At 43.5% G+C, this 26978-nt stretch overlaps 1 protein-coding gene across 10 annotated transcripts in view; it reads left to right on the top strand.

Moving 5' to 3' along the window:
* LOC138184770 (basic helix-loop-helix family member taiman) overlaps window positions 1–26978 on the top strand; it is a 128152-nt gene that overhangs the window by 32842 nt on the left and 68332 nt on the right. The window contains exon 1 of one of the 10 annotated variants that reach the window (XM_069123053.1): window positions 10171–10617. The exons of the other annotated variants lie outside the window; for them this stretch is intronic. The gene's annotated coding sequence lies outside the window, so the exon portion shown is untranslated. Of the gene's footprint in view, window positions 1–10170; window positions 10618–26978 lie in introns of those variants that run through there. 10 annotated transcript variants of the gene reach the window in all.

Consider the following 26978-nt stretch of genomic DNA (forward strand, 5'->3'; position numbering starts at 1 on the left):
CATTATTAATCGAGATTAACCATTACATTTTTATTCGACCGACATGTAATCACAGCTAATAATCAGAGTACGTATTTAATTCTGAAATGTCGGAGTAGCGAATAAATCAATTATTTAATCCGTAATTAGATCGAATAATAAATTAATCCGTAATGGAAATTCAGTTCGTCGAGAAATTAATATTTGAATTTAATCTTAAATCTAATATCAATCAGGCTTAATCGTTAATAGTATTTACATAACGTAGTACAGCAGTTACACCTGTACATAAAGTAGAACTTTAAATCTTCGCTAAACTTACTCGTTAAATGGGACTTAAAACATATCACTGACGATAGTTTGTAGTTGATCCAGGCGATGCAACGTTAATTCGTTTAACGTAAACGAAATTATAAAACCATGCGACACGATCTAATTAATACCATACGAATTCCATACGCAGCAGCCACCCGCTTGCTTTCAAACATTTTCAACGTTTAGCTGGATCGCGAGTTTAATTTTTAAACGTCGATCGATTCGATTCGTCGTTGGTTCTAGTTGATTGCATATAAAAAATGATATATAGAGAACCGTCTGTCAGCGCGCGTTCTCCTCGAGCTCGATTTTTTCACGATTCAATCCAGTGGGAGGACAGGATACACAGTGGTTTTTGATGGACGTGCTATCGTGGCGCGAACTCGTGACGCGAGGACGATATTTTTATAAGTTTCGTGGCATCGATCCAACCGCACATCGGACCACCCTCGATCGATCCCATTTTCGAAATAAAAAAAAAAAAAAAAATATAAAAAAAGAGAGAAGAAAGAGAAAGGTCCGATACACACGACCGAATCGAATTGGTCGTTTACAAACCCGATTTCTTGCACGTTTCTTTGCAAGACAAAAAATTGACTATTTCAGCGATTACTTCTTTTATTTTCGTCGTTCAAATAATTTGACCATTGCGTTGTTACAAGAATTCGCTAATCTCGCAGAAGAATCGCTTTTCGACGATATCGGTGGAAAACGACTTCCACGACATCGACTATTGTAAAAATTGTTCCTTTTATTTTCATCGTTGAAGGAATCTTGTTTTCAAACTCTTGTTGTCAAATTGCTAGAAAAATTACGTCGATACGTGTTTGTAGATATACACGATTATATCTGTTTGATTCGGAAAGGTTATTTCATTGCTGGTTCGTTTGACTTTGAAAAATTCACAAACAGATCTCGCTATTTTTATTCTACGATTATTAATTCCTATGTTTGTCAACCTTGCAAAGGGACTTTTACGATAACTATCCGATAACATTTGGAGTAGAAGAGGGCCAAATAGATTAAATTTCAAATAAGGACAAAACGACGTTGGTTTGAGAAACATTACAAGAAGATCCAAGCATATGTAGGCTAGATGAAAACTATCGGATGAAAAAGGTAAATGGCAGATACCGGGCAGAATCGTCGAGTGGTAAATCAGTTGGCTTTTTACTAAGATTTCTAACGTTACGTCGTTACTTTCCATTTATACGAGCGCCAGGTCGAAATCACCGAAGAAAGACAAGTGACTCGCATTTTGAGAATAGAATTCACGAAAGCCAGAGGACAAGAGCGATCTTGTCTTCCGAGAAGACCCCTGTATTTGTTGGCTAATCTGCTCGCGATTTAAAATTCAAAAATACCGTCTGCATTTCTTCCAAACCACTGCTACTGTGTATAGATCGCCATACGCGATAAAAGGATAATAGAATTTCGCTGTATTCATCCGAATCTTTGAAAAGTGTGGACAGTGTGCGAGATATTTAGATAGTAATTCTATCGCTCTACTATAGTATACTAGTCGATGTTTTCGATGATCGAACATTCGCGACGCGGCGGTTAAAGTAGCATTTCGTCTATCTTCTTCTTTCTTTCTTTCTTCTCAATTACGTAACGATCGACTATTATCGACCGAACGTCGCGTTTTTAATCCTTTTTTGCGGCTACACACAGGCTACAAGAGTCGCGACATCCTCGTCGATAGTTGGTACAGTTAGGATCCATGCGGTTCTGAAACTGTCTGTACGCGGGCTGTGACGTTGGATTTTTCAAAATTTCTTAAAACTCTTCTCTCTGTTTCTCGTAATTCTTGAAATTTGCTCGTACCATCCGATAACCCAAAGTCGGAGAACTTTTATCGAATTTCTGGCTAAGTGAGAGAGGCAGAAAAAAGAGAAAGAAAGAGAGAGGGCGAGGAGAAAACAGACGCATCCACGCGGACATTGTGGGTCAAGGTTCGCGGCGATAGTCGTTTCGGCGAATCGCTTTGCCGGTAGATACGTCGAACGTACGACGAATTAGGTAGCAGCGTTGCCGAGCCGGCGAATCGTCGTGTATACGACGTTCTACGGACGACTTTGCTCGTGAACCTTCGCTTTGTCCCAAGCCCGGACCGGATGTTCGATAGAAACCACGTTGCGGTTCCATTTGCGGATCGCGTTTTCTAGAAACTAAGTTAACACGCAACCGATCGTTTTTTCTAAAACGTGTTGGCAGACTTTTTTTTTTTTATCGACAACTGCATTTCGGGATGAAACACGTACGCTTCTCTTCCTTTTTGTTTCTTTGTCCTTGCAGCGTGAATTATAACGTCGTCCAAGTATTTATTTTTAAGATACGGTGGACCCACTGCTATCCGAATTAACGGGGAGACACGATCGTTCGGATAAGGGAATTTTCGGATACAAACACGCTCGCGTGTTTCTTCGTAGCGATTATTAGGTAGCGTTTAAATTATGTTTATGCTTTGTACTTTTTTCAACTTTTTTTTTCCTCCGGCGAGGAAATAGAGAATTCAAATAGAGACACGTACCGAATAGCGAACGTTACGAAGAATATTTTACTCGGGATTTTTTGTGTGTCTCTATGTACATATTACCTCTATATGTTAATAAATATACGATGTACATTTTCTGTGAAAATATCGAGGAAAATACAGTTCGAATAACAGAATAAGCGGATAGTTATCGGTATTTATATTAAAGTTGTTCGACGTTAATTCGATATGATTGGTTGTAATTAAAGCGTCGAGTTTGGTTTTATAATAGAGGAATTCTTTTTGAAGTTGGACGCCAAGGCTGGATATTTTTAGTCTGAGGGCGTTGTCTGCTTTCGAATTATAATTGTCTCGTTAACTTGTACTTTAGACGGGCTATTCTTTTCTTTTTTCTTTCTTTTTTTTTTTACTGCGCAGATTAGATTATGCCGTTGGATTTCCTTGTTAAGAATTAGCCTTTAAGACCGATGGTTCTTCCAGACGATATCGTTCGGCTTAACTCTTATTCGTCATTACGTGCTAAGTCGTTAGTTCTTTTATTAGCCAATGCAATTACTCTATGACGAATTAGAGATTTCAATAACGATCTGGGACTTGAGAATATTTGTAAATACCCGCCCGAATTCGCGTTATTCGTATTAAAGAGAAACACACTCGCGAAATATTTTTAAACGATATTTTATAAATTACATGGTAGAACGAAGTTGGCTATTGCAGGATAAACGCTCGGTTTTTATTTCATTAATTTATCGTATCGCTCTGTTATTTTCACGAAATCATACTAGAAACTATTTTTCGAAAAAAAGCTTTCGGTTTCGCATTTGCGATAAGAGATTGAACGTATAAAACCCAACTATGTATATGTATATATATATATAATTTTGTTTATTAATAATTTGAAATTACTTTGGAAAACATTTACTCGGAGCTCGGTCACCTATTCGTCTCCGAAGCATTCGCTCGTTTACTGCCAATTATTTTAACGAGATTGCCCAATTTCGAATTACGATTAAAGCCTGATAATGTATTTGTTTTGCAACAAAACGCGATATTAATTTGCAATTAGCGCGTAATTTGCGTTTAACCAGACGATACGCCGCGTGGTTACGTAATATCGAATAAAACTCAGACGTTTTGCGCTGTTGATTTTTTGTGTAAAATAGCAAAGTCCGCCATGGTCTTTGTGTTAATTATTTTCGCGATGAAATACGCGAGTTGAAAAACCGATCTTCTGCTTGGAACTCGGACGAGAAGCGACCGGTTAACCGGCGAAACCGATGTAATTATTACGAACGTTCTAACAATGAGTACTAAGAAGGAAACATAGAAACTTGGACGTGATTGTGGGCTCTAATTATTAACGCATAGGGGAACATTTCTATTTCGTCATATACTGCCAGTTACGCAACGTCTACCATCCGTGTTAGTAAAATCCTCTTCCATAAAGGTACATTTACATGGAGCGCGCAGTCTGTGTTTTCACCGACCTGTCGCTCCTTTCCCGTGTATTAAGAAGCAATTCGCGCGATCGGACCACGATTTAAATAATAAAGCAACGACGCGGCGTGGACGTGAAACCTCGTTTTTCACCGTTCCCGATGAACGACTAACCACACGATTGACGCGTTCGTTTGTTCCAGCAGCTATTTATTCCACAACGATTATCGTCTATTTGCGCGCAAATGCGGTCGTTTCTTCAAACGCGGAATCTCGAGAAGTTAATCGCGCGATCGAACGAACGATCCTCCGCGTCGTTGTTTAGAGCCGGCGTATCAGCGACGCTGCTCTTAAACGCGTCATAAATTTTGCGTCGATAAGTCGATGCGTTTCCTCGCAACCGGTCGTATCTTCCTCTCTTCCTTCGCGGTTTCTTTCCTCTACGCTACGTTAAAACTTCGTCGGTGTGTCCTCCCCACGGTGCGGCGCGCCGCAGCATCGACGAAACCTCGGCAAAGTTAACGAGCTTCCTGAGACGCGGCGCGGTTCTACGCGTGCGTTCCTCCGGGCGCCAGTGTCCAAGAATTTAATTAGTGGCATCCTCTTTCGTTCCGAAAGTAGAGTCGGCAGCTTTATTCACATCGGCTGCTGGTTTTCAACCGTGCCACGAGCCGATGATAACCGCCACCAGCATACCACGAACGTGGACGAGAGAAAAATTTCACCAACTGCCCGCGACCAACGACGAACGACGCGATCCTTTCCCTTCTTCGCGATTCCTCTCGTATTAATATGCCGCTGAATTATAAACGCGACAGACGTCACGCATAGCGTTTCCAGAAAGGAAATTCCCTTTCGTTGCCGGCTCCAAACGTGTATTTCAAGTATACTTTGTTTCTCGTAGCCTCGCGAAACAAAGAATAATACGGGGACAAGGATCGGCGTGGTTTGGCTTATCACGCAGCGAGATCGTAAATTACTTTTTCAATTTTTTTCAAATTTTCTAACTAGCCGTTTCGTCGATATCGATTCGTTGGTAATTTGTAGCTTTCCGTTTCTTGTTAATTTTACGACCTCGCTCGGTTTTACGATCATCGTCGTGTAAGAAAATTTGTCACCGATAAGCTGGTAATTTGGAAAATTTTGTTGATAAAAACATTCGTTAGCTTGTTCGACGGACAGGCTTCAAGAGTAGTTTATCAAATACTCGATAGAAATCTATAAGTCTATGCATATTCGTCCGTTTATTTATTTATATATCTTTGATTTATCGCGCGTTTACCGAATACACGATTTTTCTTAAATTAGAAAATCAAAGTGTAACAATTTATTCAAATTAATGCGAATATATGTAAAATACTTAAGTGCCCCGGATGTTCATGATATCGATGTAATTGCTGCATTAATATTTATTCTCACTTGCCATTCATTAGGTATTGCCACGACCGTGTTGCGAAATTCTATTCGCGGTAATCTCGAGTCGTAAGAAGAAAAGGGTGAGTACACACCTTCCTCGCCATTGTAGTCGACTGTAACGATAATCAGGATTTTGCTAGGTTATTTCGTTTTGTTAGCGTAACATTCGCGTTTCCTATTGTTCTCGCAGCGATGATAAATTCAAATCTAATGGAACGATAATTTAACTCAATTTAATATAGCGCGTGCTCGTTCCAGCGTTCCATTTGCATAATTTCTGTAAAAAAGAAATCCTACACGGTCTATGATAATAAATATCCTTTTGTTGGCAGATTTTAATTGCTTTGCTCTTCGTCTTCAATTTATCCTGGTTCCAGGATCGCATCGAATTTATCGAATTTGGATCGTGAACTATGGCATTGCCGACTGTTAACCTCGCTATATACGATAGTACACTGAACGTATACTTATTATTCTATATTTTACACAGCTTGCGAAAGGAATAAGAATGAAATATGTGAGAAGAAGATGGTCTGTAACGGTGCGCGTTAAAATCGAATCTGTGAGAATCAATTTGTCTTCGATTGTATCTAAGAAGATTTGCCTGTCTTTGTTATTTAAATTTTAACGTAATTTTGATACACCCTGTATTTTATATCTCATAACCACATAAAAAAAAAAAGACATTCACTAACATAACTAGAAAAGCAAAATTTTAATCGTTATTTAATTCGTCAAGGGATAATTTTCAATGGATCAAACCCTAAAATATTAATTTGAGAGGAATTGGGAAAGAAAGATTCGGGACGATGCGTGGAATCGCTCGACGAAATTCCGGGAAGAAAATTGTAACGATCGAATGGAAGAACGCGAATAGATTACGGTGAACGAAAGAAACGTTTCATTTATCGTATATTCACGCGTGCATATAGAAGCCGGTTTGTATACGCGTGTTATATGCACGTGATAATATGTCGCTCGTGTGATGTCACGTTATTGCTCGCAGGCAGGTTCCGCACGACGATCGTGGAAATGCTGCCAATAGTTTTAACTTTAAAGTCTCGGGAATTTTATTTGTAGACCGACCGATCGACACGCAACGTGTCCTAATGATTTATCGGTTTGTGGGAGTGCACGCTGAATAAGATTGATTCTGCGTAACGCTTTTTCCTTGATCGATCAACTGGTCAAAAAATTACGGAATATAAATATAAATGATCGCATCTTTTTCATGGTTGTCGTCGATGAAATCGTTTCGTCGCTTGATATAACGTCTTTGGATCGTCTTTAAATCAATCGTGCATTTGCCCAAAATATTTCTTAAAATTTAAATTTTAAATGCAACGATTTTTCGTTTTAATCGTCTACCGAACATTCCCGTAAAACGTTAAAATTCAGTTTTTGTCCATCGATACAAGAAGGACGATAAAGTAGAAAAATGTGAGAATCGTGGCAGAGTTGAATAACCAAAAGCTACAAGGTAAGACTATAAGACAGTTTAACGATAAAATAAAGGAAACTTTTGGTAGCCAGAGTGAACCGTCTTTAAAGGAGCTTCGTCTCGCGTTTCAAAGTCATAAGTTATTTAAAATACGACGTAGTGATTAAGAATTTATAAAGTGTATAATATGAAACAGTAGGTGTGATACACGATTAAACTTCGTGCAACTATAATTTTTATTTATGATCTCATCATCGTATATTCCTGAAAGTTTCGACGTCTCGAAATTTTCTCCATTACTCACCGCTTTTTTATCTTACGTGGGCTTGTTCGAACAACAGGCTGCACGAGGATGTCCAGTCAATTTTCTCGGAAAGCGAACATGTCTAAATTAATTGGTGAATAATTATCTCTTTATCCTCGAGATTATCTTCGTTTCTGGTATCGGACGGAGAAAAATACGCCTCAACTTGTTATGGAAAATTAATAATTGCCCTACGTATGACGACAATCGAGATATATCATTTATAGCAATATATTTAATTAGTAAAAGGAGAGTCTTTCTCGAGCGCCGATCGTAACGATACTATTTCTACGATTTTGATACAAACGACGTAACCAGCGATCTTTCTCGTTCGGTCGTTTTCGCATTCCACTTCTTCGTCGTTTAGCGTGCCAATGCCACTTTGTCTCTCTGTCTTGCTGCCGTCTAGGAAGATTTTTTTTCAAACGATCGCTACCACGATTCCGTGCCTACGACGAGGCTGAATAAAGCGCCAAGCAACGTTGTGCAGCTCGTCAAAGACTAAACCGTTGGTAGGACGTCCATTCTTCTCGGTTAATGCAGATACACGCTGAAGCCGTTCCTACGAGCGTTGCGTCATTGCCAATAGAACAGAGGGGTGTGCTATGCTACGAACCCATTCAGCGGACGCGAGCCTTGAGAACATTTTGTTCTCTACGTTCCTAGCGCTAGGAAAAAGCTCAATAGTACGGTCGCGATTAAAGTCACAATTCCATTATACGGTCCCTTCTCGCTCTCCTTCGCCGTCTCTGCTAGCTGCCTTCATTGTTCTACCCTGATTTACGACATCGCGCTCGTTCGCTTTCCATCACCTTCGGCTCCTTTCCGCGTGGATTCTTCGCGCAGTACAGCCAACTCGCGAAAATTCTTCGCCATTTACGTTCCGCCTAACGCAGTTCCACTTTATTTGCAATTTTCCCGAATTAAAAGTCTCATCGCGCGTCAAATTACCCAAAAGAAGCAAACCGATCGGGAACGAAATTATCTGATCGAAAAACGTAACAAGTTGACCCTACGGGCGTAGAAGACGCAGACGCGCTTAATAATTTCGAGGAACGCGTGTGTACAGCCTGAGAGGTAACTACGTACAACGACACGCACTCGCTGTATAGCGTGGAGATTACGTAACGCGGTAACAACGACGATACCCTTTAAGGGTTTAATCGATTCTCGGAGCCGCGTTAACGAGGATACTCGATTATTCGACGGACGTTCCCCGGGTCTTTCTCTCTCGTTCGCTCCGCACAACCGTAATCGCGTAAAAAGCGTGGGCCTGCTTTGATCCGTGGCGGCTTTCGGGGTAGACGAGGACGCGCGTACGGAAAGAGAAGGACGGAAAATAAAAAGTGTTCATACGTGGCGCCGCCGACGCCGACGCCGACGCCGACGCCCGGCGTCGTTGTTGGGTGACGGAGGCAGGCGTGGTACATTCGGCGACCTTGACCCCCGTCCTCAACCGGCGCTGGTTCGCAGTCTGGTCGATATGTGCCGCTCCTCATCCCCCTCGATACACACCCCTGCCCTCTGCCAACTGATCCTCGTCCGACGCTACCTTGCCCTGCCCAAGCTCGCGTCCACGTCGATGTTCTTCGCGACGATGTTTTGCCCGATGTGGCGCAAGATCAGTTTTCCATCCAGTCGTCTAGCCTGTCGGTGGATCCGTGGAAGGTTAACCACTCGGCCTTCGTTTCTTCGATGACGATGCCGTGGTTGTCGAACGAAACGACTCAATTTCTGTAATGTACAATGCCGATTTCTACGAAATAGTAATAAACGCGTAGCTTCGGTGAACAATTTTTGAACAGTTACAAAGGAAACCGGAGACAATTTCACCCTTAAAATAATTCGTATTTGTTCTTTTCTCTTTATCGAGAAAAAGTTTTAAATAATTGGCTAGGCTTGGAAATGTAACGCGATAGAAACTTTCATAGGAGCATCCTGAAATTTGTTCAGATCGTCCGAACGCGCAGGATAAGAAGAAAATCAAACTCGAACGTAAAATCGTGTTTCCATCGTTGTATTTATTTTTACTTCGTTCGAAGATCATTTCTCTCAAACCAATTTCGTACAATACATCTTTTTCATTATCTCCAACAGCGTTCGATCGTCCAGTTGCTCGATCGTGTAAAATTACTACTTTACGCGTACCCCGTTGCTTGGTAAATTCGTATTGTACAACAATCTCTAAATATTGCCAGAAACTTTGCACCCGCGTAACCACGCCATCTACGCGATTAAACGTATTTAACGACGAAACTACTTTACACGTATCTGTTTGTTTCACAGATGCACGTTACGAGTTAATATCTACTAATTTGTTCCATAAAATTCGCCAACCGAGTCCATGTAACGACGCTATTTAGATTATTAACGCGTCAGTCAGCATGGACTCGGTTCGTAGCTAGTCGTCGTCGACGACGACGACGACGACGACGACGACGCAGTACCTTAACGCGTTGGTGCGCGCGTTGTATCGATTTCAGCGAAGCCGTCCCAGGCTAGCCACGTTTCATGACGAACTTTGAAAAAGATGGTGGTATATCTATGGTTGCGACCCGATGGGTCGACGGCTGGCCGAAATTTTATCGAGTTTGTCCGAGATATTTACACGGGCAACGTCGGTCACGTTTAAGCGCGTGATATATGACGCAGTTTTGTAAACGTGGCATTTGAGATTCGGGTCGTGACACATAGTCTTTGTTTGGAAAATTTTTTATATACAGTGCCGTACGTATAGAGACAAAAAAAATGGGAGAATATTCGTTCGAAGGTACTGTACCGTTGGCATTGTATATAGTCGCGGAATGACGGAAACTCGCGAAACACGGGGAGAACTTTCGTATCTGTTCTTTTGGTTTTGTTACGATGTACGGTAGAACGGTCCTATAGGGACGTAATTTCGTTCTGTAAATTAAAAAATATCGATCTGAGAAACGGAAACGGTAGAACCGAAGTGGAATCAGACGGGAAACGGTCCGAAAAATACGTCGCCCTCGGTCCCAGTCGAGCCAGGAAATTCTCAGCGTGGTCGGCTTGGACGAATCAGGCGGCGTCATTGGACCGGTGAATGACGTGATTTGTGTGGCCACGAATGCGTGCGGGGGCCGGAAGGTCGTTCTCGCGGCATCTGCTTGCGAATCCGGCTTGATACGGCGACGCTGTTAGCGGTGGCAGTGGCGTTCTGCCGCAAAACCGAGCCAGCCAGTTACCTACTTTCGAACATTTACTGTAAGTACAGCGCAGTGGCTCGCCTTCGTCGCCGATCCGCCTTTATCGTTGTCGTCCTCGCGGTACGCGTTTGTACGTAGAAATCCGTGCTTGCGGCCGATTTCGAGGCAGGTCAACGTTGCCAGAACCGTGTTTTCCCATAGATAAGAACGATTATAGATCTCGATCTCTCTACTCTGTTTCTATTATCGACTCGGTTTTCAAATTACGACGTCGACGTCCATTTATCCTTATTACGAGTACACATTGCGTAATCTATAGACAGCGGTATAACCGAGATTCACCTGGTATATAGCCGATGAAAATCGATACGAGGTGAAGTCATTCGAATTCTTCGTATTTCCACCGTCATCCCTAACGTGTCCTACACCCGACTTCTCTCGTCATCGTCTTTGTTACGGCTATCGTCGCGATCGTTATTTCCATAGTTATCGGTATTGTAATCTGCGTCTTCGGTGTTACGTATTCCCTTCGTTGCGTTCACCTTCGTCGTTCCACTATCGTCGTAACAGCCTTTCACGTCGTTTCGACGTCCCTCGTCCTCGTTGTTCCCCGTAACCATCGCTATTGTTCTAATCGTTGCTCCTCTACTCGAGTCTTTATTATAATCCGTTATCGTCCTCCGTGCGTATGCGCTCTCGTCGTGCAAGTTATCTCGTCTTCGTACCACTCGGTTACTCGGTTACTCGGTTGCTACTCGGTACCAATCGGTTCTGTTTAGATCGTATTTTCACGAAATATTCGTACAAAGTAATATTTTTACGAACGCGATCGAGGAAATAGAAGTTAAACCGCATTTGCTTTTGGTTGGTTGATTATCGCATGGAGTACGAGCTGTCCGGAACCGTCGGTCGTATCCAACGATGACGTCGTGTGCGGTGGTCGTGATCGCCAATCGGTTTTCAGACATCGGATAGCTTCATGGCGTGTTTGCACGCACTTTAGTTGGAGTGGATTTTAGGGTAGGTCAGTTGGACTCCTCTGACACGTTTACGGTCGAGATATCGGCGTACTTAGGCTGTTGTTCGGGTGTACCCCGACCGTTGACAATCCTCCGTTTCGAGCCACCCCTCGGGGTCTTTCTAGGGTAGGACCCCAATTGGTCGGCTTAGAACGCAATGTGTTTTCGTAGGGTGGCAGTATACGAATTTCTAATGACATATGTAAAATATCGAGTACCGACGGTATAATAGAGTCGGTAATTTTGAAAATACAAATTGTCCAAATTATTTGTTTCGACGGTTCGATAATGAAACACGCCAATTAACTGTTCTCGTGATACCGCTTTTCACTTACTATTAACGACAACTGTGGTATCCGTCGAGGTACAAACATCCGGCAGTTTTCAAAATATGTACGATTCGAGTTATTTGCTATAGCAGTTTCCTGGTTAAAGAATACTTGTTGAGAAACGCTGTATTTGTGCCGCTAATGACTCGCGTAAAGTATCACAGGAAATTTAAAGTCGGTAATTTCAAAAATATAAATAAATGGTCAAAGTTAGGTGTCTGGACGTTTCAACGATAGAGTGTACGAATTGCTCTTCCAATTAAAAGTAATTCGTACGTGTACTATCGCGTTCGTACGCCTTTTTCCTAAGAACCAATGTGTTTTTAACGTTTCCATCGCATTGCAACGTGATTGTATTACGTATGACGCCAGTCGGCGGTTTTATCGCTACGATCACGACGCTCGGGTCTTGATATATATATTCATATCGCATATAATGCGTTCGTAAAACGTAAAGCCTGTGTATCACTGTTTTTAATGCGTTTAGGCGCCCGCCTATTTCAGCCAATGCGATCGAATGCATCGCGCACACGTGCTCCTCTATGGGAACTCTGAAACTTTCGCCATCGTCCAGACCTCTGTTTCTCCCCGGTTCTCTGCCCCTCTTCCCTAAACCTCTCCTCCTTTACCTTGGCCTCCCTCTTCCTTCTTCCTATGCTCGGCTATGAAACACGTAGGGTCGGAGAAGCTCGTATACCGGTTTCGCATTTTAGCCGAGTAGAACGTCGCCGTGCAACCCTCGAAAACGTGATCTTCCGAAGAAACCGTCGCCGAGTATACGCGCGCGAGCGCGCGCGCACGTTTCACGCACGTTGGCCATACTTGATTTTGAGGCAGGTCAGACCAGCCTATTGGTTCCTCCGTGGTCTGCCGTTCCACAGTCGAATCTCCTGTTTCTCTACTCGGGCACAGTCTACTGCGTATCTACCGGACAGGCTGAGTTCCAGGTTACTCGCGTAACAGCGAACAAGGCTTTCGTTCTGGCTTCGTCGAGTTTGCTTCTCCGCTGACTTTGACGACCATCGGTGGCTACGTATCGTCTATCCGACTGGCGAATCCGATGGAATCGCGAGATGCAGGTGTACAGGTACGTGTCGCTAGCGAGTTCGCGTCTTACGACTCATCGCGGTCACTCGATAACGCTTTGCCCCGCTGCTCGGAACAACATCCATCTCGTTGCGAAAGATATTTCCTACGACCATCTGTCGTGATTGGAATATGCTACTAAGAGCTTTGCAACGTAGAATCCGATCGTTCTCCATGAAAGCAGAGTTACGGGCTCGTTGAGAAGTTAGCGTGCAATCGTAAAATGACGTTTTTCTAGGTTCTTTAATTATCTTTGAACCGTGGACGAGCAAACAGCGGCGATTAAATTTCAAATTGCAAAGCACGATACGTATTTGCCGAGAGAATAAGAGTGAAACTGGAATCCGTAAGACGAGCAATTTGAATTTAAATTTGGAACGCGTGGAAAATGCGTGCTCGGTGGTTCGGTAAAAAACACGTGAAAAACACGTTGAATAAATGTTGTTATTGCGAATTGTGCGCGATACGATACCGTGAATTTAATTTAACGTACACGAATAAGTTTGATGCGATTCTTAACACGCAACCTTGATGCGTGCGTGACTTACAAGATGATATTACCGCGATGCGGTAATATAGAGTTTGTAATATGTAAGTATAATTTTAAGATCGAAAAATTTCAGATCTTCGGAGTTTCCTACTTCCAAATATTCGAACGTCTAAATCTCTAGATTCTGAAATCTTCGATTCCGCGAACTTTCAGGCTTATAAACCTTCAAACTTTCGAATGTTCGAAGCATCGAAATTTCGAACATCGAAACGACGGAACCTTCGAATTTTCTAACCTTCCGAGCCTTAAACCTTCGAGGCATTTAAATTTTCAAACTACGAATCTTTGAAACTCGTTAACCAAAGCCTACCGCGAACCATACTTATTCTTTCCTCCATCGAGTTTATCGCAAAATCCCCGCAAGCTCTTTCAATTTTAACGTATCGTCCGATTCGAGCCTCGCAAACCTCCCACGATTTTCTATCAACGCGTACGGTAATTTTTGGATTTCATTTATAGAAAATCTTGCACAGCTTTTCAATTCGTAGGTGGCGACATTTCTCTTACGTATTCTGGTAATTCTAAACTATTTTACTGGCTGACAATTTTCAAATTTTCGAAATATCTATCGTTGTCTTATAATTCGATACCATCGGAATTTTTGGAAAGCGTTACGCGGATACTTATGCTTTATCGCGCGCATCCTTCAATTTCAACGCGTCGTTCGACGCGAGCCTTCGAAACTATGCGATATTTCGCGCTTGACAGTTTACTCCCCAGCGAATCGAATTATCAATGAAAACTTCGTTCGAGGAAACACTCGTCGCAGACAATAGACGCGAGTCTGTCGCGTTGCGTTCTATGCAGAATCGCATACGAATAGGTTCGAAATTCCATCGCATCGTGCGCCGGCTAAGCTTGATCGGTGCGACGCGACGCGACGCTACGCGACGCTCAGTTACAAACTACGAATTACCACGTCGGTCGATGAGAACACGCGCGAGGATATACGTGTAACCATTTGAGACCGTGTTAACTCGTGCTGCTCTCTACGTACGTACGCTGATGGTCGTGCGGAGAAACTAGTTCAGAATTCCATTATTTCGCATTGTAATTATATCGGTCCGTTGTTAATTGCAACCACGAACCGCGAGACGCGTCCGTGGGACGAATTTGCGTCGTTGTTCTCCGAAAATCGTGCCAAATTGCGCGCCAATTCGCTTCAACGAGAATTCGTTGTTCGGCACGGTCGACTTTGCTCGTGCGTCGCTCGCTTATAAGCTTATTCGCGTGTTTTCCTTTTCCCCGTGCAAACTACGAGTTTTGGCAGAATCGCGCGACTCCTCGAAAATACTCGATAATTTGGCCAATTAAGAAACGATCGTTATAGAGCGATCTTAAACGACGCGAGACACGTCATAGTACGCGAAAATCATAGAAACGTTGCGAACAAACGTATCTTTTGTTACATCGCGGTAACGATAAAAACGTTGGATCACGACGAGATACGTGTAAACGTTAGAAGGAAGCTTTTAATCTTAGTAAAATAACAATGACGTCATTTCCTGTTTTAAACCGAGTCACAATTTTCCTTTGTTCGTTTAACGAAACCTTTGTCTTGCGATAACGATTACGAATCATCGATGATGCACGCAACGTTGAACGCATCGACAACAGCCTTACCGTTACGCTTGGATAAGCACGCATTTCACGTTACGTTTTATGGTTACGTACTTTTCTCGAGAAGAACGAACCGTTCGAACCTTATCTTCGGTTCTATCGCAACGCCGAACGACGACGAGTCGCCGATCTCACGATGAAACGTTTCTATTCCATACGTTTTCGGATAGTGGTGCGGTGCCACGGAATATTATCTGGAATTCCATCGCGTCTCTTAATGAGCTCGTTAATACATTTTTAGTATTCCGCGTGCCACGTATTCCCTCCGATGTATTTCACGCGTGTGTTTTCCATTTGGTCGATGTTCAAAGTATATTTATAGTTTAAAGGACTTTGACGTATTCACTGTCGCGTGAAATGTACAGTTTCCGCTAAAATCGCGAAAATTGCTCGGTACGTGGTTAATACGTATTTGGTTATAGACTAAACGCACGTCCCTCGTGCGTTTGATTTCGTTTAACGCGAAAAGGTAGAACTATCTTCTCGCGGAAAACAGTCTGGTCGATCGAACATTTTTCGTCTCTTTGATACGTCTAAGAGGTCGATGACGTAAATGTTTTCGTAGTAAATTCTGTTGGAATATGATTTTCACAGAGTACTAAGAATTCTTTTAATTTGATTCGCGTCGGAGAGCGTAACGCAACTTTTCTTTCGTACGTGCAATTATTCTCTTATCTTATAACGAATTGTAATTTATTTTCGTTTCGATTAAAATATCGTTCGCGCAAAATCTTAGGCATCGTTGCATATTTATCATCATCTCGTAATACGATGCTATCGGAATTCTAAAAATGTATCGAAAGCTTACGTTTTATTGTATATATATATATATATGTATAATCGCGTTGAATTATTTATTCGTAATTCTTTTATTTTGCCTTTATTTTAACATTCGATACCGAGACGCAGTTATTCTTCGATTCAGTTTTATTAACTATGTAAGAACAGTGGCTATATACGTGCATGTACATATACGGATTAATAATATCGTTATTCAGCACGGAACAAAAAGTACGAAACAACGCGGCGCTGTTTTAAAACGTTGAGCAACGAGAGTTGCGAAGTAACCAACGCAAATGTTCGATACTTGTGAGATATTGACGTTGATCGGGAATAATTCGAGTCGTTATTCGAACGAGGTAAATTCTCGTAAGGATTACGAACCGAATGATAAAGTAAATTTTACCTCAAGCAGAATCAAGATCGAACGATTGGTAATTTGTAAAATTTGCTCGAGCATTTGTATTTATTTTATTACCAAACTTGTTACCGCGAACAAGAAAGTTTTCGTTGCTGGTAAATAACTGGTGATTCGTCGTTCGCAAAAATTTCGTTAACAATTTAATCGTACAAGAGGATTTTTCGTTAATTTTTTCCCAAAAAAATCAGAGTGTCCGATGTCATCGGCAACTTGGAGAAATCTCATTTCGTTAAAGGTAACAACACCAAGAGGCGAGTTAGCGTCGTTTAGAATTTTATCAGCGCGTGCATCCTACGCAGAAAATTACTTTTTCCCATATTACTTCCACTTGTTCCGATTACACGCTCACAGGCTCGTACGCGGTATCTCGATCCTTAATTGAGCGATTTGAAAACTATGTCGACGGGTTCGTCTTAACGTCGAGGAATCTCCTACTGAATTTTACGTGTCCTCGGTGACGACTTAATTAAAAGTGCCAGTCGTTGGACGAGGTATTTCTATTCGCACTCGGTATACTTGTCAAAAAATCCAATTAAGATTCTTCTTAAATTTCTCCGCTCCCAAGGATCGATCGACGAGGCGATCGATTTAACTAACGTTGATATATTTTTATTAAATCCTGACAGAAAGTTCAACGATTATGGAAATTCTAGTTAAAAGAGAAGCCGGTTGACGGAATAATTTAAGCCGGAATTTTTCGCCAGTTATAAAATCGCGTCTCGGCGCTCTCTTTTACGCGCCAACCACGAGAATTCTCGAACGTCTGTCTTCTTCGCATCACGACTTATCGTCGTTCGAACGAACGTAACGCCACTGTTATTTCCCGATGACGAATAACGATTAACGCAAACCACGACGGCTCCTCGAGAGATCCGATTGGGCTAATTGACGGTCGCGTTGGGTTACTTGCTCAGGTGCGTTACGCTCGGCTTCTCTGTTTTTGCATTCCGCTATGGTTGCGCAGCTGCGTCGAATACGCCGAATCGCATCGAGCGGAATTACGTATCACTTAGATCGTGGAGGTCATCGTTTACATCGACCAGGTTCCACCGTTTGGAACACCTCGATAATTCGCCGTGTTTCATAATCGAAAACTGTGAAAAACCGAGGAAAAAAGAAAGACGAGAGAGAAGAATATCCGTTTTTTCTCTTTTCCGTTTTTCCTTTTTTTTTCTCTTCTCTTTTTTTGGTCGGGTCGTTCCGCTTGAAATCTGGAGCATTTGGCTCGGAGCATCGGGCTTTTTCGTTAATCACGGTTTTTAGGCTAATTAGAAAGACGCGCGGAACATTGGATTTGCCGATGAATAAAAAGCGTGAAAAACGTGTCCGTTGGACGACTGGATTCGCACGGAGACGAACGGTTCGAAGGGAAGAGTCGATCGAATTTCTTAAAATTATTCCGCGAGAGCTGATCTATCGAAAAATCGTTCTGGTTTTAACTTTAAATCGGGCTGCGCGTACTTTCGAAAGTTCCAAATGATAAAATTAGCTCGTTACACTCGACGGATTGCATAAGAGCAGGAAATTCTTTATTGTCTCGTTCGAGAATCTACGTTATCTGTAAACTTGCACGCTCGGGTTAACCGCGCTAATCCCTCGGCTAGGGCAAGCGTTATCTTTATCACGAATATTGCAAATACCCTTTAACTGCGCTAATCGCCGAGTTTATTCGATATTTCCGTTGCCAAGACGAGTCTTCCGCACTTCGTTGCTCTTTGGTCGAGAAAGAATGCCAGCTATCGTTCCGAACCACTTAATTGTCTTTTCATCTCGAAAAAGACGAAAAGTTACGCGTCTCTTCGTTTCGTAGTCGGTCGTTCAATCGCCGAAATCAAAAATTACATCCGCAGTGAATCACAGAGGTATGCAAACGCGACAAATGTCGAAACAATTTTACCAATAACATTTCACGTTTGTACCAATCTTTTGCGAAACATCTTGTAGCTTCTACGCGTCTTTTCAGATTTTATCGATATAATCGTAAGAGTTGGATCACGGGTTTAACGAAGCTTCGAAACGCTTTACGTAACGCGCGTCGTATAACCAACAACGATTCCCCGATCAACGTTCAAGTACTTTCGTAAATTATCAAGAAATCTTCTTGCCAGATAGTTGTCGAATTACTAAATTCCGCGACGACGTTGTTTCGCGTCTCGTGTAATAACCGATCTTTAAGCGTGGCGACACTTTTACGCCCGCGAGGTGAGATAGTTACGCGAAAGGAACGATTTGTACGCGAAAACGATGCAAATTGTACCCGCACTCACGGCGCTATCGTTACTACAAGCGTGCGTTATTGCCTCCTATTTGGTTGTCGCTGTGGCATTAAGATAGTCGCGATAATTTAGAGCTCGTGTAAAAACGGCCGTGGCTCGCACGTTTTAATTACTTGCATCGATCGATCGTATCTCGTAAAATATATTCGGAACGTAAACGCGAACAAGGCGTCGTTTAATAAATTTTGAGAAACGCGCTGAATACAAAGAGGCATTTCGTGGAACTTGGACGAGTTCTCGAGAATCAGCGTTATACAGTTTCAAACTCGATTTTCTAGAGAAACGAAACCGGCAACGCGATTTTCTTATTCCTGGCTTCCCCCTCGTTTTCTATAGAATATTTTCCATAGGATCTTTCTCGTCCCAATCGTATCTCTCGAATTACTCACGGACCACCCTGTATATAAATTTTATACGAAAGCAACGACACGTTTGCATATATTTTTCTTAGGCCACGGATGATCCGAATTGCTTACGGTCGGTCGAGTCGTCGAAAACGTCGTCGAGCGTGTGACGAAAAATTAAAATTTCCTTTTGTTCGTGTTCACGCGAGATGCGCGAAGCGGATTAGGCCGAGAAGAGTCGGTTGGAAAAGTTATCAAAGAGAGTTTCGATAACTCGAGCATCCGATTCTCTCGCGTGTTCGTTAATTCGACCAAGTTACCGGCGTAATTAGATGACGAAAAAGGCCTGATCTAATTCTGATTTAGCTGGAACTACGTGCTACCTTAATTGCAACGACGAATCTCTGTAACGAAGGGATTCGAGTAACGATTGCTACGTAATACGTTCTTGTTAACATCGCTGGTTGGTTTCATTACGCAACAGGGATCGACAACTTGTATCATTAATTAAAAAGTTCTTTCGTCTCACCAAAATTTTATATCGTCCGTCTACCTCGTTTTGTATTGCGAGCGAGAGAAACGTATCTCTGTCTAGTATCAAAGATTATTAACGCGTACGATTATTAAACTATCGAAAGGTTTCGAGTCGTGCGATTTCGGTTGAGAATTTTCCTCCTCTCCTCGAAGACGTACGTTCGAAGTTCTGCGAAGAAATATGTAGCTCTTGTAAACATCATCCGCGTTTTTTAATTATTTTTCAAAGGTATTTTTCAAACGTAAGTGTAAAATATCCTTTCAAGGAGAAGTGGCCTCGTAATCGTCGTCTCTTCCACGTATCGGACAGACCTCCTTTTCCGCTGAATTCCGCGATGCTTCGTCGACGAAATTGCCGTCGTGTTTGTACGTTTTCGAGCAAATGAAATTACTAAATCGCTTTTGTAACGACGCGGCTCGAAGTACAATCGAATCTGAACGTGTTACACGGTGCGCGTCGAGAGAGCGGAAAAAGAATCGTCGGTCTGCTTGTGAATTAGATAGTAAAAAGAAAGAAAAAAAGAGAAAAAGAAGAAAAGTTAACGTTTGGTCATTGTTCAGTGAACAATGGTTGAATAGGTAGTTTAGAATATGCAGGAGGAAGAAAATCGTGTTCGGTTAGAAGAATCCGACGTAGCTATCGCCAGCGTAGCCACGTTCCATCTATTTTCCTGCTATATACAGTATATATCGTGTAAATAGAATTAATTAATCACTGCAACGATTCTTTTTTTTTTTTTTTTTTAAATCTGGTTTTCATTTTCACGAACATTTCGATTTTCGATTTGACCAATTTTCGTTCCCGATAACGATAAAATATCGAAGTTTTCGTCGAACCGACGTTGAAGTAATTAAATTTAATTCGTCGATTGTCCATTAAATTCTATTTACATCCAAAGTTCGCTACGCTTTGTCTCTCTTGCTTCCTAGTGCGCGTTTATACGCGCACGCATGCGCCACGGAAAATGAAGCAGAAATAGACGATTGTTAAAGGGAGGGTTATTCGTCGGATGAACAGTTCCATCGAATCCTGAATTACCTTCAATTACTATCGACCATACACGTCCGTAAATCTTGATCGACGCGGCGATAATTTATCGACCGTTCAAACAATTTTACGGCCTCTGCAAAATACATATTACGTACTTGCAGCAAATATCTTGCTGCTTCTATGCAAATTTTCCAGATTCCTTTCAAACTTTATCAATACGATTACGTACGCTGATACCGAGACTAGTTACAGTGGCAATGAAATTTCGAAATGTTTCCACCGTTACTTTGCCCGATTGTTGCGTATAATTGGCTCTGCAACTTCCCAAAACGTCGTCGTACGTCGACGACGTTCCACTTGGTCGAATGGCGAAACGATCAGGCACGTGTCTAGAAAAGAGTAGAAGCAACGGCGTGGGTCGAACGAACGGAAGTAGCTCGGGCCGAGCGTGCGGACGACGGAGGAAAAATTGGAGAGCGGTTGGTTCCTCGAGCCGCTTCGGTTACCTTGGCTACCAGCAACGCGTAGCCGAAGCGGAGCAGAGCGCAGCCGAGTAAAGCAGCAAGATGGATCCTTTTCGGAATCCAAGGGATCTTCCGACCGGTCGGTTGGCTGCGTGAAATCGCCGGCTCTCCTCGCCAAGAGGACAGCCGACCAGATTTTAATTTTAACGTCGCGTCGCGTCGTCAGGAGCGGACGACGTCGTTCGGGGAACTGGTGCATACCCCTTCTCTTCTTCCTCTTCCTCGTAGAGAACCTCTGCTACTCTTCCTTCGTCCGCTTCTTTCCTCCTTAGTCCCTCGTTTCTTTCTTCTCGAGCTCGGCCTGCTTACCCCCTTTTTCTTCTATAGCACGCAGCGTTCTTGCTCCCTCGAGCCCTGTGCGCTCTCTCGGTTACACAGGCAAAAGGAGAAGAGGCGGCGTTGGCGGCGGAGGAGGCGGTGGGAAGGCGCCCCTCTTCGAAGGCGCGAGTTTCTCCGGTATCGATCCGTGGCCTCGGCTACTCGTCAAATGCGTATATCCCTTGCTGTCGATTTTCTCGAGACAATATACACACACACACACACACACACACACATTCTCTCTCTCTCTCTCTCTCTGTGCCTACTTCTACGATATTCGGGATAAAAGTAGTTTCGAATAAACGGACGATCGTATTTTTATTCGACCAGCGTGAAACGAGTAAAAATATATATTATTACGAAATATATATTAGTTATTCCTCTTTTGATCGCAGCTTGGTGCGTAAACGTTACCATTGTAGCAATTTATCGAGTAATTTAGATAGGCAGTCGTTTCTGAAGCGGTTCTTATCGTATATTTTAATACTTAGGCTGGAAGCGTCTAATATGAGTGTCGCGAAACGACGTCGAACAAACCTTCCGAACTCGTAACTCGTCTAATTAATTTCACACCTCTTGGATCGTTGTCAACGCGCGCAACAGCAACTTTTCCCTGGTTCGGTTGGAAACGTGGAAAGCGAGAAGCGATCGGTTCGGCTCGACCTGGACGACGATAACGAAACTCGGGCGAACAAGGTTGCAGAGAGGAAAGGAGAAGCTCGGAGCCGAATTATCGATTCGCGAGTCGCCAGCGCGGTAATTACAGAAGATCAGAGAAACTCGAACGCGTGCTAGCTGCAACGTGCATTCGTAATTATTCCGTAACCGTGTTGGCGATCGCTGGCGCGTTCGACGCGCGAGTTTCAGCGAGTGGCACTCGCCTCGCCGCTTTTACCTCGTAGTTATGCTCGTTAATGGGCGCAGCAGCCGCTTTCGCGTACGTCTTCTCCCGTTCCTTTCCTTCGTTCGTTCCTTTTCCTTCTCGTTTCCTTCGAGAGTTTGCGATTGGCTGGACGAAAGTGGATCGCGAATTCGCCGGCCGTTGCGTAATCGGTCGTCTTACGCGTTTCACGAGAATTCAACGTTGGTGAATGACTTAACCGGTGTTCGCGTTTGACACGGAGAATCGAGAGTTAGTTGTAGGCGACTGGCCGCGTTGGTCGACGTTGATTCGTAACGAGAACGCGCCGTGTGCCAGAAAATACAATACTAGAGTACGATCGATCGCAAATTACGCGTAAAATTTATAAAATTCAAATCTACGAAATCGTAAACTTCCTCGAAAATCGCGTTTGGATACTCGTCGCGTCGATTTCCGCATCGAGACATCCCTCTTCTCTCTTCCTCTCTCTCTCTCTCTTTCTCTCTCTCTCTCTCCAAGTCGCCGTGTTTGATTTTAAACGAAGGAGGAACTCGCTCGTAACTTGGGACTCTTCTTTTTTTCGTTGGTCCAAAGTGGGTCCACGAGAGAAAGTATCGCTGCATTCTTACGCGCGCAGCTCGTAACGTCTTCTTCGTAACGGGATTTAAAGAGCGATGCATGCCACGGCGAGCGATCGAAACCTTGAATCCCCGTGCACCGAAAGCGAGCAAACTCGATCGCGCGTATCCTTGAATTCGCGTTCGCGAAAAATCATGTTCCTTTCTACGACGAACGAAAACATTGACATTCGCTTTTCCGCGCTTTCGTACTCGAACTTGCAACGGATCGGATCAACCTCGTCTTCCAGGGATATCGAACCTTCGCGAAAGCAAAGCGCGTTCGGTGTGGATTTACTCGAAATTCAATTATACTATTTGATTGTTCTGTCGTAGAGAATGAAATTACGAAAAATTATCATTCTCCGAATTTCTCCGTTATCCACGCGAAATCCGCTTTTCGATTTGGAATTTTCGCGGCTGGACGTCGACAGTCAGCCGGATATCGTTGGTCGGACCGGGATGGAAAAAGTCGACGCGTGTACGAGCAACGCGGCTGGATCCGCGAGGGCAAACAATGCCGTCTTTAGGAGCGATCAGCTCTCGCGGTGGATGCTTCCACCTACGCAAATATTGATACAGACGAGTGCGTGCTCGTGTCCCGACGCCTCGTTAAGTCGTCTAACAATTATCGTGGCAGTGGAGTTAAGTGCTCCCCGCGCGAATATCCTGGCTATCCCTTCGTTTGTTCATCGTCTTCGTCGTGGCGATCGAAGCTGGCGTTTGAGATCTTCGTTCTAGCTAATTATTTCGTTCCCTCGTTGATCGCTGATACGACGATCACCGACCACCTTCTTGTATTAGCAGGAATAACGCGTTTTGCCGACACTCGTCCGTGACTTTTCTTTCGTTCTTTGCCATGTTATTAATACGCACGGTCACCGTGATTTTCATCTTTTCCGACTGATAATGACGGATAAATCGGCGACATTATCGCGGCAGAAATTACTAAAAGTTTCAGCTTTACGCGGCAACGGAGATTTACCACAGAGCTAAGGCGGATACACGTGTTTAACATTGACTTTCCTCGTTTTAATTAAACCAGCTATTGCTCCAACTTCCCGTTGCGTTTACGAGTTTACGGGCATTCGGCGAGTAATAATTTTTCTTTCGCGTTCGCACAGCTGCGATATCTGTCCCCCTATATCGAGATTTCCGGACTTTTTTATATTAAAATACAGTTTTAGCGTCGAGAAGTAAGAGCGTTCTTCAAAGTCCTACGAAATTACGTTACATCACGCTGTTTACACGTCGCCCTATACAAAATAAGAATCGCAGAATCGAAAGACGCGAGCGTTCGTTTCGACGAATATTAAATTTAGAAAACGCACGGTTGGAGAGGTATCGTTCGATCTGCTTGACTCGCGACGCTGCCGGAGTCTACCAACACGGCCGATTGTCCATATCGTTGATGAAAACGATGACGCAAGAGTCGTGTCGCTGTTTTTCGACAGAGAACAAGAGCGCGTTTTCCAGCGGCGAGTTTCACGAGCGGACGTAATCTACGTCGCCCTTTGCGGTTTTATCAAGGGGCCCGGGAACGCGAGAGAGCCGCGCTTTCGTTGCGTCTCTTTTGCCGGCAGTTTGCTCGCGGAAGGAAAGTTGGTGCTCGCCAATCCGTGAATTATGTCGGCCTCTCGTGGAAATTAACTCGGTTAAGGGCGCGCTTGAACCTGCAAAACAAACAACACGGAGCGCGACAAAGTGAAACTACAGCGAACGGAAACTGGCTCGTACGAATAATTTCAAAGTCCGACACTTTCAAATCTTCGGTTTTATCATACGAATTACACGAGTGAATGATATTCAACGAATATAGTGCTCCTATTATAATATAAACGATTTTTCTCGTTCTTTACGTAACGTTTTTATTACACTTTTCGAATCTTTAACGACGATGTTTTGAAAGCGGTACACCCATAAAGTGGTTTCGTTAGTTTTAGATTTTTGTCCGATTCGATATTCCAGCCACTCGCAACCTACGTTGATCAACTACAAAGTTGGAAAGCGAAGAAGAGTTACGGTAATTCGATCAACGACGAAGCGAATGCGATGCGACCGAAATCTTTCTCTTCTTAACGCGAATGCCGATGTCGTCAACCTGTGAGATCGACCACGTCGTGTCGAACGTAACCGTCGAACGTAATCTTCTTGGGAAGAACGAAAAGCGCGATCGCCACGTTTCTTTTCGTAGTTGCACGGACGAAAGGGTGGCCGAGTTCTCGACACGGGGACACGGTCGCGTGCGTCGTCGCGGTTTCTTTCCGGTGGTCGCGCGAAAAGCGCGCGATCGATACGTAGAGATCTTGATGTTCGTGTTACGTAACGCATCCCTGCCCTACAAGTAGAAGTGCTCGGTTGGTGTTGGGTGTACGCCTAAACCACTCCCTCCCGCCATCGCCTACACCCTCGTTACCCCCGTTGTGACGCAAAGACGCAAAGTTACGTCATCATGGCAACAGAACGTCGCGTCGCGTCGCGGCGTCGCGTCGCGTCCTGTTGGTCGACATGGCAACGCCGTTTCTCCCTTCCCACGTTACGTCTGCATCGTGTTTACCATTAGCATCTCATCTAGCCATTCCATCTATTAAATATCAGTGCTCCTACATTCTTTTACCCTTTCACTAAGTCGCTTATATTTCGCTACACGCGAAATATCCTCGTTTCCTGCGAGTTCGAACTTGCCGCGCCAATGCCATCCATCGAACGCCGGCTTTCTTGTTTTAATCGTCAACTGGAATCGTCTATTAACATTTGGAGAGCTACCCGAACGATCTTCCGAAGCGTTCGCATCGTTTCAAAGAAATTTATAGATGGAACGACTACAAAGCGGCAAAGAGCGGCCACGTTACGCGCCGCGTTGCTTCGTACGCCGTCTAAGCATCTTTCAGCAGCGAATAAGTTTATGGGTGTAAATTATTCGTTTGGGAAAATTTGGGAACGTCGATCGTGCGTGTGGTCGGGCGACGAAATCGAGAAATTTACAAAAAATAGAGTCGATCGATCTGGCTTGCGAGAGATTCGATTTTTACGTCCGGTTCTCGGTTGGACACGTCCGACCGTCCAACGATGTACGTCCATACGTCGATCGTGAAATCGAACCTGGTGGTCGTCGAGTTTCGGAGTAAAGTTTCGAGGAGCAAAGCCTCCGTCGATCGTCGTCTCTGGCTGAAACCTTGAGACTGGCGGTATAGGCGGGGGAGTTTTGGGGGACGTTGCCGGAGCTCGGGCTTGGCGAGTTTCGTCGAGCTACGAAACAACGCGACGCGCAGCTACTACCGGCAAATAGTATGCACCGACACGCGGTTCAACTTGGAAACCTCGTGTCTCGGCTCGTGTTTTGGTCGCCGGATGGCGATGATCGTACAGAGATAGGGAAAGAATGTAGAGAAGTTGCTCGTTTCGATTCTCGATGCATGTATTTTGATCGATGATGCGGTTGTCTCGGGATTGCGATCGCCTTTTTGGTAAAAGGAGGACGCGCTGCTTCAGTTATGCGAAATAGCCGAATACGTTGACAGTTTCGAGTCCAGTTACTAACTATTCGCGACATGTAGTTTCACGCTAATACCGGACTTGTTGAGACAGAGAGAGAGAGAGAGAGAGAGAGAGAGAGAGAGAGAGAGAGAGAGAGAGAGAGAGAGAGAGAGAGAGAGACGTAGGTTCGAGTAGGCCAGATATCAAAAGATTTTACTCGACGCGTGAGAATCCTATACTACGAAAAGTGAGCCGTTGATCAAAGATTAAAGGCTAATTAAAAAGCACGTAAAAACAACGCAAAGAAAACATCCCGACTAATTAAGGAAATAAAGTACGTAATTAGAAAGCGATATAATTTTGACAGGTAAGAAGCGATACATCTTGGGAGCAGGTTAATGAAAAAAAAAAAAAAAAAAAACGATAGAATTTAGCAAACGATCTGATATAAAAGTTGCTACGTTTTTTTCATGGTGGAACGTTATCTAATAACTGAAATTGAGTTGTTAAATGGTTTGTAAGATGGTGTTTTCATTAAACGTAATTAAAATTTTTCTGTAATATTTACTTCGTTGCTACGACCAGAGAGATATTAATTCCCGAATGGATTTCTCGGAGCTGCGTGCTGGAACGAAAACGAAGCGTCGGGAATAACTGTAATTATCGGTCTA

The sequence above is a fragment of the Bombus flavifrons genome, chromosome 11 (assembly GCF_040668555.2).
Source record: "Bombus flavifrons isolate JBK064 chromosome 11, iyBomFlav1_principal, whole genome shotgun sequence".
Lineage (NCBI taxonomy): Eukaryota > Metazoa > Arthropoda > Insecta > Hymenoptera > Apidae > Bombus > Bombus flavifrons.